The sequence below is a fragment of the Aquarana catesbeiana genome, linkage group LG02 (genome assembly GCF_042186555.1).
Source record: "Aquarana catesbeiana isolate 2022-GZ linkage group LG02, ASM4218655v1, whole genome shotgun sequence".
In the NCBI taxonomy this organism is placed as follows: domain Eukaryota; kingdom Metazoa; phylum Chordata; class Amphibia; order Anura; family Ranidae; genus Aquarana; species Aquarana catesbeiana.
In genome coordinates this window covers 287041660-287056682 of record NC_133325.1, presented here as the reverse complement: position 1 = coordinate 287056682, position 15023 = coordinate 287041660, and positions in this window count along the sequence as shown.

Genomic DNA, 15023 nt, shown 5'->3' with positions numbered 1-15023 from the left:
CAGGCGACGTGGCAGGTGACACGTTTAGGGATCCCACTGATTCAGCATTATGGTGAGTTGAATGATTTCATTTTATATTACAATGTAATAATAGAAATAATGCACTTCAATCATCCTGACACCATAACAACCATGGTGCCAGGATGATTGAAGTGCTAACACCAGGTGGTTGGAGTATCTTTATCTGCTGATTGTTAAACTTTCTAGAATACACATATTTCCATTGTTGTGTAGGATCTGGGGCTGCTGTCCCTCCATCCCTCTCCCCCCCTTTCCCTCTCCATCCCTCATTCATCTCAGACTCTAACCACACCCCTTTGAGCCACGCCCATTTAAGACACGCCCACTATTTTGCTTAAACCACGCCCATTTTTCTCCACGGCGCGCTTCACCGCATTTTTACTTTTCCATTGCCACGCCCACAAACGCATGCCCCGCCCCCTAATTTTAACAAGACTCCGCCTACAGCCAAAAAAGTGTCCCTACATTTTTTTTTACAACGCTGGCAACTATGATATATATATGTATGTATGTAGCACTTACCCCCGAATGAGCTGCTGGTATTTGATTGGGCTTACCGTTCCTTTACTGTTTCACCACATCTGTCATAGGGGTACCATTAAAGTCTCCTTTTAGTAATTTTAGCTCCGACACACAGTCTCTTTCTTCAATGCTTTATTTAACCACTTCAATACAGGGCTTTTATACACCCTTCCTTCTCAGACCAATTTTTAGCTTTCAGCACTCTCACATTTTGAATGACAATTACTCAGTCATACTACACTGTACCCAAACCAAATTTTTATCATTTTTTTCTCACAAACATAGCTTTCTTTTGGTGGTATTTAATCACCGTTGGTTTTTTTATTTCTTGCAATATAAGCGAAAAAAGAGAGACATTTTTGAAAAAAAAAAACTTTTTTTTAGTTTCTATTGTAAAATTTTGCAAATAAGTAATTTCTCTTCATAAATTTGGCCCAAAATGTATACTGCTACATATTTTTAGTAAAAATAACCCAAATTAGTGTATATTATTTGGTCTCTGTGAAAGTTATAGAGTCTACAAGCTATGGTGGAAATCATTGAGAAATGATCACAACTGATCACACCTGATGTACTGAACACCTATCTCAGTTCTTGAGGCCCTAACAAGCCAGGAAAGTACAAATACCCCCCAAATTACCCCTTTTTGTAAAGCAGACATTCCAAGGTATTTAGTAAGAGGCATGGTGAGTTTATTGAAGTTGTAATTTTTTTCCCACAATTCTTGGAATTTTTATTTTTTTTGCACAAAATTGTCATAATAACAAGTTATTTCTCTCACACAGCACGTGCATACTTGCAGTGACACCCCAAAATACATTCTGCTACTCCTCCTGAGTATACTGATACTACATGTGTGAGACTTTTACACAGCCTGGCCACATACAGAGGTCTAACATCCAACTAGCACCGTCAGGCGTTTTATGAGCATAAATTGACAAACTATCACACTTTTGAAGGCCCTGGAGCACCAGGTCAATGGAAACGCCCACAAAACGACCCCATTTTGGAAAGCTAACACCCCAACGTATAATCTATGAGGCATAATGAGTCTTTTGAACGGTTCATTTTTTTCCAGTAGTTTTTGGAATATGTGGGAAAAAAATGAAAACGCATTTTTTTAATACAAAGTTGTCCATTTATAAGATATTTCCAACACATAGCATGTACATAGCAAAACTGACACCTCAAAATACATTCTGCTACTCCTCCCGAGTATGGCGATACCACATGTTTGAGACTTTTACACAGTCTGACCACATACAGAGGCCCAACATTGAAGTAGCACCTTCAGGCGTTCTACATGCATAAATTAAACATCTCATTTCTCAACCACCTATTACAGTTTTGAAGACCCTGGAGCAACAGGACAATGGAAACGCCCACAAAATGACCCCATTTTGGAAAGCTAACACCCCAATGTATAATCTATGAGGCATAATGAGTCTTTTGAACAGTTCATTTTTTTCCAGAAGTTTTTGGAAACAGTGGAAAAAAAATGAAAACGCATTTTTTTTACACAAAGTTGTCCATTCATAAGATATTTCCAACACATAGCATGTACATAGCAAAAATGACACCCCAAAAATACATTCTGCTACTCCTCCTGAGTATGGTGATACCAAATGTGTGAGACTTTTACACAGCCTGGCCACATACAGAGGCCCAACATTGAAATAGCAGCTTCAGGCATTCTAGGAACATAAATTACACATCTCATTTCTCAACCACCTATTACAGTTTTGAAGACCCTGGAGCACCAGGACAATGGAAACGCCCACAAAATGACCCCATTTTGGAAAGCTAATACCCCGACGTATAAGCTATGAGGCATAATGAGTCTTTTGAATGGTTCATTTTTTTACAGAAGTTTTTGGAAAATGTGGAAAAAAAATGAAAAACGCATTTTTTTTACACAAAGTTGTCGATTTATAAGATATGTCCAACACACAGCATGTACATAGCAAAAAGGACACCCCAAAATACATTCTGCTACTCCTCCTGAAGTATGGTGATACCACATGTGTGAGACTTTTACATAGCATGGCCACATACAGAGGCCCAACATCCACATCCAAGTAGCACTGTCAGTTGTTCTAGGAGCATACATTACATACAGAAATTCCTGCCAACCTATCACATTGTTGAAGGCCCTTCATATTTCTAACACATAGCATGTACTGTACATACCAATTACAAACCAAAATACATTCTGCTGAGTAAAGGGTAAAGAAAAGATTACCTGCGGTTTTAGTAGTGCAGTGGTCCACAGAGGAGTGCACCGGTTCAGGCAGCAGGCAGGAACGTGGACAGCGACAGCAAAACAGGCAGCAGGCAGGAATAGTCAGTACAGGTAGAGATGTCAGCACAGCCAAAGCATTGTTCCAGATAGCAGGCAGGGATGTGGTCAGCAGCAGCAAAAGGATCAAAGGATCGTCCATGCAGCAGGCAGGAATACTGTCCATAGTTAGTACATGCAGCAGGCAGAGGTATGGTCAGCACAGCCAGAGTATTTGTCCAGGGAGCAGGCAGTACCATCAAGCTTAGGGCATCGGTCAGGAAAGAATGGGGACAGGGGTAGAGGCTTCTCCCACACAAATCGCTTTGAAGCCTCCGGGCAACCAGACCCTGTTCTGGGAACACAGAAAACCAAAAACTGGTTTTATGAACTCAGAACACTATTCTGGAGCCCCTCACATATGTGAGACCCCTGTGTAGCAGGCTGAAAGATCAATCCAAGGGGCAGGCAAAAAAATGGTCAACAGGCCGAGGTCAGTGCAGGTAAAAGGCATAAATAGACGGTAGGCAGAGGCATAGTCGATACAGTTCAGGGTCAGTTCACGTGAAAGGCAAAAACATGGCGGAAAAACAATGCAGATGGTAGGCAGAGGCATAGTCGAGAAACAGGCCAGGGTCATTTCACATGGAAGATAATGATATGGTTGGTTGAGGCAGGGAAATATTCAGGACAGTAATTGAAAACGGGGAAATGGCAGTATTAGAAATATGGGCTAATAGTTTTCCAGAGTGTGATATCGCTTGAAGCATTCTCCAATGCAAAGGCCAGGTTGGGAAGGACAGTCGGGACAATGGAAGCTGGTATCTCTCCTAATTCCTCTTTTGGTGCACACCCGACATTTTTTTTGGCATCGTCTTCCGGATCCTGTTGGCGGAATATAGTCTGGGAAATGGCGCTCATGTAGTCTGCTGACACAATCGTAGCGAATGCTTTCTGGGGGGGATACTTGCTGATAGATCAGGGCAGTGACAATGTCTTCAATAAACTTTATGAAGGTGGTGGGTGTTTACGCTGATTTTTGGTAGATGATGAAAGAATTTTTGTACCAGAAGAGGGATTTTCTTGTTGAAAGATAGGGCTGCAACATTTGATCATTTAAATCCACCCCCCCATGTATTTATTGTACTCGTTGATACAGGAAGGCTTGCGAACGGTACCGCGTCTTCTGTGAAGTTCCACCGATGTGTCATCGTGGATGGTGGACATGATGTACACATCTTTCCTATCCCTCCACTTCACAGCCAACACTTCCTCGTTCCTCAAGCTTGTCGATTCCCCCCTTTGAATGGTTGTGGTGACAAGACGCTGTGAGAAGCCCCTTTGGTTTTTCCTTGTTGTACCACAGGCCAAAGTTTTTTTTAGATATAGGTGGCAGAGAAGGGGCAAACTAGTGTAATAGTTGTCCATGTAAATATGATACCCCTTTTGGAGGAGTGGGAATACCAACTCCCAAACAATTTTTCAACTTATTCCCATGTACGAGGGACACTCAGGGGGCTGGAGCTGGGAATCTTTGCCTTCGTACACGCGGAATGAGTGCACATAACCGGTGGCGCTTTCACAAAGCTTGTTAAGCTTCAAGCCGTACCTCACCCTCTTACTGGGGATATATTGCTTGATTCCCAGCTGGCCTGTGAAATGCACCAGGGATTTGTCCACAGATATGTTTTTGTCAGAGACATAAAGTTCGGCAAACTTCTTAGAAAAAAAATTAATTAGGGGGCGAACTTTATATAGTTTTTCAAAGTTTGGGTGATTTCGGGGGGGCACTGTGAGTTGTCACTGAAATGCAGGAAGCGCATTATAATTTCGTATCGGGACCTGGACATGGCCGATGAAAAAATTGGCATATGGTGGATGGGTTTGGTACTTATGCATTTCATTTTGTTTTGTAAGCACCATGTTGAGCGTTAGGCCTAAAAACAATTTAGGCTCCACCACTGTTAGGGGTCTCCATTCAATAGGGCGGGCATAGCTTTAGCTGGGGTTGGTTGCAATGAATTGTTGGGCAAAGAGATTGGTTTGGTCCACGATGCCTTGAATCAAGTCATCCGGGAAAAATAAATTAAAAAAATCCATTTGGGAAAAACCTGCAGTGTTGACCTGCACACCTGGCTGTGCTGTAAAAGGGGGGATCGTGGCTGACCCTGTGGTAGAAGGCAGCCACAATGGGTTTGCCAAGGCATCTGGAAGCTGGGTTTGGGCCCTAATTCTTTGGCGTGCACTTGTACTGGGGTTTTCCTCCTGGGGTCTAGCAGCGCTTGTACTGGGCCCCTCCTCCTGGGGTCTACCGCCATTGGCACTGCTAGTAGCTGCCTGGTGTTCAGACCGTCGTCTTTTTGGACGGACTGCTTCCACCTCTGATTCGGATCCTGATGTGCTGCCTTCGGGGGGCTCATATTCCGAACCAGAATCGGAATCAGAACTGAACGGTGAGAGCTCCCTGTTGCTCTCATCGGTCAGACTGAGTATTTGTTATGCCTCTTCTGGGGTGTACACCTTTCTGGACATAGTGGCTGACTGGCTGTATGTACTCTGGTGGCAGGTACTCTGGTGGCAGGTGGTGAGGTTGCGGTACTCTGGTGTGGTGACAGGTACTCTGGTGGCAGGTACTCTGGTGGCAGGTGGTGAGGTGGTGTGTACTCTGGTGGCAGGTACTCTGGTGGCAGGTGGTGAGGTGGCGGGTACTCTGGTGATGTGGCAGGTACTCTGGTGGCAGGTGGGGAGGTGGCAGGTACTCTAGTGGCAGGTACTCTGGTGGTCGGTGGTGAAGTGGCAGGTACTCTGGTGGCAAGTACTCTGGTGGCCGGTGGTGAGGTGGCGGGTACTCTGGTGGCAGGTACTTTGGTGGTGAGGTGGCGGGTCCTCTGGTGGCAAGTACTCTGGCAGGTGGTGAGGTGGCGGGTACTCTGGTGGCAGGTACTCCGGTGACAGGTACTCTGGTGGCAGGTGGTGAGGTAGCGGGTACTCTGGGGGCAGGTACTCTGGTGGCAGGTACTCTGGTGGCCGGTGGTGAGGTGGCGGGTACTCTGGTGGCAGGTACTCTGGTGGCAGGTAGCCTGGTGGCAGGTGATGAGGTGGCGGGTACTCTGGTGGCAGATACTCTGGTGGCAGGTACTCTGGTGGCAGGTGGTGAGGTGGCGGGTACACCTGATGACAGGTACTCTTTATTTGGGGGGGCAATCTGGGCACAGTAGTACATATGTGTATAGTACAATGTGTAACTCACTGTTAGCTGATCTCCTCCTCACACTGGATCGGTGTGTGAAGAGGAGAACCCAGCAACAGCAGTTACACACACTGTTTTGTTTACACTAGTGACCGGCTGTGATTGGACACAGCCGGTCACGTGGTAAAGAGCCATTTCATTGGCTACACTGATCGGGGCTGAGCTGTATCCAAGGGAAAAGCCTCAGCCCTGATCACCGCTCTGCGTGCCACCGGAGACACGCGCGGGCACCGTGCACGCCGCTTCCCAATGCTGCTCTGCATAGTGACAGGTTCACCGCTCCCGGAAGCTCCGCCGCCCGCCGCCGCCACTCCAATACCCCCATCGCGGAACGGCTGTGTCCCGAGGGACACGGCGGAACCCCGGTTGCCGCTCCCCGGGGGCCCGCAGTAGCGGTGGAAAGCCGAGGCCGTCATATGACGCCCACCCACGATGGGAGATCCCATCTGTGGGCATCATTTGACAATGGCTGGGTATTGAAGCGGTTAAGAAAGACACATGCAATGGAGGGATAAAGGGTTTAGGGGAATTCAGGTACCTTGAATTTGCAGATCAGGAACACTTTCTTTGATCCAGAGTATAAGGGTAAATTGCCATTGATCTATAATTGCTTTATAAGGATAACATGCTTTTGATTGACAATGATTAATAATTGCCTTAATAATTGCCTTTTTGATTTACAAGTAGATATATAAAAGCTTGTACTTCTTTAAATGAACTTATAATTCTTGTGATATTCTAGCTAGACATTAAGTTCTGCTTTTTAGTTTAAGATAAGTCAGAAGCTAATAAATATAAATTTAGATGTTAGTTTAAGATAAGTTCCTTTTTTCCCATACATTTGTTTCAGGACACGTAAGTATTGTATTTTCAAATGTATGATTATTGTGAAATACCTATCACTAGATGTGGCCAATGCAGATTAGGCTTGTTGTTTTTGTACCAAGAAGACCTTCCCATCTTAATATCCACTAGACCATACGGTTTTACTACCAGATTGGGAAAAACCCCAGTCTATCCACAGACTGAGAACTCACCTCTCACATACTTACTAAAAATTAATATACACAATTACATCGGTGAGGACAAGTTATTATTCGGGTCCTCCTTTGACGAAGTAAAGAGCCAGATTGTAAAACATACTGGTTGTTACCATCCCTGTCCCTACTCAAGTCACCGAGTACCCTTGGCGATAAATGGGGAATTCTGCAGTCAAACTAGCCAAGGAGGCCCAGACTCAGGTGCCCCAAGTAGGCCAGATATGTCAGCCCACTCCGTATGAGTACCTGTATGCCCGTGTCCCAGCTGGATGTATGGAACCTTTCTGGACCAACGTCCGACAAAGGTGTCACCAAATAGGACTTCCAGACATGGGCACAACAGGCACCTGCAGTGAAAGTGACTGGATAGAAGTCCAGAAACTTTGTGGAACCCATAAAAATAGTTACCCCCCGGGATCAGGATCATGGGACCCAGATTATATGAAGCAAACATGTAAATTATGGGAAGGCCATTTAAAAGCTTATAAAAAGAAGTACATGAAAATTCCCAAACAAAAGGGTCAGTTGGGTGACATACTCCCCTCTGCCCCCGAGCCACCCCCACCTTATGTTATGGTAAAAGAAGACACAGTAACCCCTGAGAAGAAACTAGTTCTTTACCCTAATCTAGAGACAGACTTAATACCCGGGATAGACATGAATACTATGATAACCCTCATACATCAATCTGCACCCCCTGATCAGAGAGCCCAATGGAAGTTAGAAATAGACATAAAAAATGAAAGGGAGGACACAAAAGATGAGATAGAAACAGAAGGTGTGTATGAAGAAACCAATGTACAATATGAGCAGAGAAAGGAAAGGGAAAGGGAAAGAGATGAGCAGAGAAAGGAAAAGGAAAGGCAGGAAATTTTTATCCAAGCCATAAAGGAAAGGGAGGAAGCTAATAGGAAAAGGGAGGAGGACATAAAAAAGAAAGAGTGGGAGATACAAAATATGGAAACAGAGTTGCGCCAAGAAAAGGATGCTCTAGAAGCTAGAATTGCAGACATAAAAAGACAAAAAGAAAAAGCAGAGGCAGAATTAAAGAAGTTTCCCCCTGTACTACAGGAGGAAAAAGGTGAGACCCTAACTGCAGCAGAGGAAGAGATGGTGGAACAGGTCCTACATAGCCCACAAATGACCACCCATCTGCAAAACAGACAAAGGAACTTACACCTAGGTATCCCTGATACCGAGGGCCCCCCCGGTCATCCCATACCAACAGTAGTACAGGACGCCCAGGAAGGTCCTTCCCTCTCCACACCTTCCATCTCCTGCCCCATGATATCTATGGGAGAAACTACAATTCATGTGCCCTTACCCCTGGGACAAATACAGAAAATCAAAGATTTGTGCCCCATTCCAAAAAGATATCCCAGGGAAGCCTGTAGTTTCCTCCAAAAATATTGTACCGGAGCTAGTTTAGATGGGGAAGATTTGAAAGGGCTTGTGGACATTTTGGATCCTGACCCTGCCAGTGATTTAGACATAAAGAATCTGTATAAAACCCATATAGTTGATGGCGGAGGAAACTGGGAGGCTTTCTGGACAGCAGTTTGCAAACATTGGTGTTCCACCTATAAGGGTCAGAATGCCCTCCAGGAGCTAGTAATGGCCAAGCAAGAGTCAAAAGAAAAATTCTTTGTCTTCTGCACCCGTGTACACAAGTTGTTCAAAAATAGAGCTATTACCAAGAGTAACACTATGCCTATCTTTTTAAAGAATCCTGTAATGTTAGACCAAACTCCTCCGAACCAACCTCCTACACCTGAAAAAGGATTCCAGTCATCTGCGAATGTCCTGGCCTGTTCTAATAGCATACTTCTTTGAGTGGCATGGTTCTGTATTATATCATGATAATCAGGTACAGTCAAATGTTCAATTGGGGTAGTAAAGTTATGGATGTAAGTACAACACATATCCTTATCATCCATAAGGTTACATAGACCCGTAATAGCAGCTAACATTTGTTCCTGATGTATAATGATAAGCTCTTGTTGCATTCTCAGTTTAAGAGTCTCTTCATTTAATAAGTTGATATCTCTGGATGAGGAGTTTATCAAACCGAGTATGATGTCAGCGTATTTATCTATATTCTCCAGTGCAGACCACATTCCTATTCCTCCTATGGAAGCTAATAATTTCTCCCACCAGGTAGTGACTGCTCTCTTGGGGCGTGAGAATGAAAGTGTCCCATGGGCTGGAACCATGTGGACAGTTTGAGAATCTCCTGAAATACCCATATATGGAATAATTTGGGCCAGGGTGCACCAACCTCCTGTCTCAGGGTCAATGGGGATAGGGATGGAGGTGTGACAGGTAAGACCACAACACACCATCCAACCTCTAGGCAGATGTGGGGCAGGAGAAACTTCGTTCTGGACACTGCGTCCCGAACGGAGTCCTACCAGACATAGCCAGTCTCCCAAGCTTGGAGTTGAGTCAGGTGTGAAGAAGGGGTCTCCCATATGATAGGTTTTCAGCCAATCATGTAAAGGTGTTTTATCCATTCCATGTCTGGCATGAACACAATCTGAAATACTATAGAGTGTATAATTACCTGCTCTCTCATCCGCATCAGCGATTGTGGTAGTATTCAATCCCATGATTTCAGATTGTGTTCATGCCAGACATGGAATGGATAAAACACCTTTACATGATTGGCTGAAAACCTATCATATGGGAGACCCCTTCTTCACACCTGACTCAACTCCAAGCTTGGGAGACTGGCTATGTCTGGTAGGACTCCATTCGGGACGCAGCTCCATAACTGGATTCAGCAACCATCGGACAGGCCTCTCTCATTGACCTAGCAGCCGATGTGATGCTCGGTCATATTCTCTGCCACAGACTTTAAGATTTGATATAACTGTTACACAATCCTCTGCCACGGGATTGGGTAATTAGCGACTTGTTGCAATATCAAGGCTTGATCACACAGTACCAGTTCCCTTCTTTTGAACCTACAGTACTGTATGGTAAGTGACCCAGGATGCATCCTCCAACTGAGTCTCCAGGCGCTTCTAGAGGCACCGGCCTTATTGCGCAGTCCTCTTTTGAAAAGTCCTCCCCTGGATCCTCCAGTCACTCGGCTTCTTCCCGCAGGGAAGACAGCACAGGACCATCCCTGGATCGGTAGGCCCCAAGACTTTTGGGCCTACCTTCAGTAACGACGCCTCGAGCCAGCCGGCCCCGAGACAATTCGACAGCAGTGACACACCTTAGGCCAGGAGGGCCATCAGGTCAGACTCTCCCGTGTCACAGGGTCTGTCCCTTAAGTTCCCCCTCCCAGAATGCACAGCAGGCAGACCACACCCACTGACTGTTTCCGGGCAAAGAGGCACTCAATACACCCAGCTTGTTGCAATTTCTAACCTTGGCCGCAATAATAGGGTGCCATCTCTAGGCCAGGGGGAAAACCACAGAACCAGCCAAGCTGAAAGAGAACCAGAGATTACAATAGCTGAGCTAAACTACAGCTTCAGACAACTACATTTTTACTTATAGCGTCTGTATTAAAAATACCAGCGCTACCCACTCCTCCCCCCCCCCCCAAAAAAATGACATGCTAAATGTGGCATGTAAGAGGGTGAGGAGCGCTTAAAGCGGAAGTTCCACTTTTAGGTGGAACTCCGCTTTAACTGGTAACTAGGGATGAGCTCAATGTTAGGGTCGAACGTAAGTTCGACTCGAACATCGGGTGTTCGCCCATTCGCCGAAGAAAGAACATTATGGGGCAAATTTGAGCGCCGTGGAACGCCACATAATGCACATTGCTGTATGATGATTGGCCAAAGCATGCACCTGACCTGCATGCTTTGGCCAATCCCAGTGCCCTCTGCTAAAAGAGTCATAATTGGCCAAAGGCATGGTGCCTTTGGCCAATCATGGCTCAGGGGGACTAAGTCCACACCCCACACTATATAAGGCTGCCTACACATGGCGGCCATGTGTAGTGTTGTTGGTGTGGACGGAGAGATAGCTTGATTTAGATTAAGCAGGCAGGTTATTCAGTTAGTAGCAGTGTATTTGATTTTATATATTATATATCTATATAGATCTATCTATCTATCTATCTATCTATCTATCTATCTATCTATCTATCTATCTATCTATCTATCTATCTATCTATCTATCTATCTATCTATCTCTATATATAGATAGATATATAGATTTTATATATATATATATATATATATCTATATATATATATATCTATATATACTCTGCATCCAGTGTAGCCTATATCTAGTACAGTGCATTCCGTGGTGTACTGTTTCTACTACTTTTCTGGTGATATATACAGTGCAGCCGTAGTACAGTTGCTACTACACGTCTGGTGGTGTACACAGTACACAATACAGTGTAGTGTGGTGTTGCAAAACAAAATATACATCATGTCCGGAAGGCCACCAAGGAGAGGCAGATGCTCACAGGCCACTAAAAGAGGGCAATCAGCCTCTGTGTCTACAGTCAACAGTGCTGGTCGTGGAGGTGGCCGTGGGGCATGCTTGTCCTTTTTTTCTGCTGCTGGCCGTGTTATTGAGCCAGAACATGCAGAAGAGTTGGTGGACTGGATAACAAAGCCGTCCTCCTCCTCCTCATCCTCTGTCACCCAAGCTCAGAGTAGTTTGCATTCCAATGCAGCTGCCAAAGCGGCTTATTCCACCGGCTCCTTGTCCACAGTCACTCCTTCCGTAGCCCCACCATCATGCACGGAGGAGTCCCCCGAACTATTCGACCACAGTGTCGAGTACATGCTGCTGGAGGATGCGCAGCGATTTGAAGGCTCTGATGTTGATTCCCAGGTTGAGGACGGGAGTAACGTGAGCCTTGAGAGAGGGGGTGCCCAGGAAGGACAAGAAACTGGCAGTCATGTTCCCCCAGCTGCAGCATACTGCCAAGTTTGCTCCAGAGACGAGGAGGGAGGGGATGATGAGGTCACTGACTCTACTTGGGTTCCTGATAGAAGAGAGGAGGAGGGGGCACAACTCCAAAGAGGCTGGATGTCCTCCAGGGGGTAGCTTAAGGGCATCCACCCTACTGCATCACACCGCAGAGCTCCACAGGTGCATGACTCCCTGCTGATTTTGAAAAGTTCCATGGTGTGGGCCTTTTTTGACACGTGTGCAGCAGATCGCACCGTTGCTGTTTGCAACCTATGTCTAAAGCGGATCAAGCGTGGCCAGAACAGCAGCCGCTTGGGCACCACATGCTTGACCAGACATATGATGATCTCCCATGCAGTCCGTTGGCAACAGCACTTGAAAGACCCACATCAAAGAAAAAGGCGGACTTCTCCTTGCTCCTCATCTGGGATCTCCAAACCCACTATACCTCCAGTCATCTCAAAAACCTGCACTGAGAGGAATGAAGGTATAGCAATAGGTGTCCCATGTACTTGCAGCCAATCTGCTAGCAGTACACCACCATCTGATTTTAGCAGGCAAATTTCCCTACCCCAGTTGCTAAACCGTAAAAAGAAATTTGGTCCCAGCCATCCACATGCTCAGCGTCTGAATGCTAGCTTGGCCAAATTGCTAGCACTGCAACTGATGCCTTTTCAGCTGGTAGACTCTGCCCCCTTTCATGAATTTGCGGAATGTGCTGTACCTCAGTGGCAGATTCCAAAACACCATTTCTTTCCACGGAAGGCCATTCCGGCTCTCTATGTGGAAGGAAATGTTTTGGCCTCGTTGGACAGGGCGGTCAGAAGTAAAGTGCATATTACCACTGAATCATGGTCTAGCAAGGCCATTCCGGCTCTCTACTGGCATGTGGAAGGCAATGTTTTGGCCTCGTTGGACATGGCGGTCAGAAGTAAAGTGCATATTACCGCTGAATCATGGTATAGCAGGCATGAGCAGGGAAGTTACCTTTCCTTCACAGTGCACTGGGTAACTCTGCTGGCAGCTGGCAAGGATGCAGGACAGGGTTCAGTATTGTTGAAGCTTATTCCACCACCATTCCTCCAAAATGCTAGTGGTGATTCTGCCACAGCTCTCTCCTCCACCCCCTCCTCTTCCTCTATGGCCTCTTCTGCAGATTTGTCCTCTGAACCAGCGGTGCTCCGTAAGTGTTCAAGGGGCTACACAAGCAAAAAGATGCCATGCGGTGCTTGAGTTGGTTTGCTTAGGGGACAGGAGCCACACTGGTGCAGAGATTCTGTCAGCTCTGCAGGGGCAGGCTCAGAGATGGTTGATGCCATGCCAGCTTGAGCCAGCAATTGTTGTATGCAACAATGGCACCAACCTTCTCTCTGCCCTCCGACAGGGACACTTGAGCCATGTTCCATGTTTGGCACATGTCCTGAATTTGGTGGTGCAGCGGTTCTTGAGCAGGTACCCAGGCTTACAGGATATCCTGAGGCAGGCCAGAAAAGTCTGTGGTTATTTTTGCCGCTCATACAATGCCAGTGCTCAGCTGGCTGACATTCAAAGGGAATGCAACCTGCCCACCAACCGCCTCATTTGTGATATGCCCACTGGGTGGAACTCAACATTGGCAATGCTGCAGCAGCTGCACGTGCAGCAGAGGGCCAGTAATGAGTACCTGTGTGAGTATGGCACCAGGACAGGGTCAGGGGAGCTTGGCTTCTTTTCGCCACACCAGTGGCTACTGATCAAGGATGCATGCATTGTCCTGTCCCCATTTGAGGAGGCCACAAGGATGGTGAGCAGCGACAATGCATGCATTAGTGATACTGTCCCTCTTGTCTTCCTGTTGGAGCACACGCTTCATGGAATAATGGACAGGGCACTTTAGGCAGAACAGCGGGAGGAAGAGGAGGACTTCCTTACCTCTCAAGGCCCTTTTATTCAGATAGTATTTCTACAGGCCCGCCAAATACACAGGAAGAAGAGGAGGAGGATTGTGTCAGCATGGACGTGTTGGATAACACTCCTTGGGTTTCAGTCCCTAGAAACCCAAGGAGTTGTACGTGGCTGGGAGGAGGTTGTTACAGATCATGTGATCCTTAGTGACCCAGAGGACTCAGAATCGAAAGCCTATGCAAACTAACGCTGCATGGCCTCCCTGATTCTGCAAAGCCTGCAAAAGGACCCTAGGATTTGTGGTATCGAGGAGAGGGATCATTACTGGCTGGCAACTCTTCTTGATCCACGTTGCAAGGGTAAGGTTCCAGAACTCATTCTGCCTTCGCAGAGGGAGCAGAGGATGAAACATCTTCAGGAGGCCTTGAAGAAAGGTTTGTGTAATGCATTTCTAGACCCTGGGAGGTTAGAATTTGCTGGTGGTGTTCTGGTACCACCAACACCTAAGGCCCAGTTTTCTGCAGAGTATATAGTCAACCCTGAAGAAATGGCTGCACTCCAAGATCCATCAAAATTCTTGTTTAATAAACGAACATCCCAAGTGTTACAAACAGTTCAAATAGTAGACGCGTTCCACACACTAACAGGTGCACTTATTTATTACCAGGTACCTGGTTTGTACAGGTACGTCCTGTCCCACTTCCTTCTTCTGCCGTCTCTCCGCCTAGGCCACTCTTCCTCTCTCCCTAGGCGGCTCCTCTCCCTCTGCAATCTTCTGGGACACGTCACACGTCCCAGAAGATTGCCTGGCCACTAGGAGAGCGCAACGTGGCTCGCGCATGCGCAGTGCACGCCTGGCTGTGAAGCCGCAAGCTATCATAGTTGGGTGTCCACAGTAGTAATGATGGCACCGCAGAGAGGAGGGGGAGAGGAGCAAGGCTTTGGGCGGCCGCATTGCTGGAACGTGGGACAGGTGAGTATCTGTTTATGAAAAGTCATCAGTTACACTTTTTGTAGCTGCTGACTTTAAATAAACCTACAAAACAGTGTAACTCCACTTTAGGCCTGGTTCACATCTATGCAGGTTGCAGTTTGCATACAGCAGGTGCATTTTGCGTTTTTCAATACACTCTTTT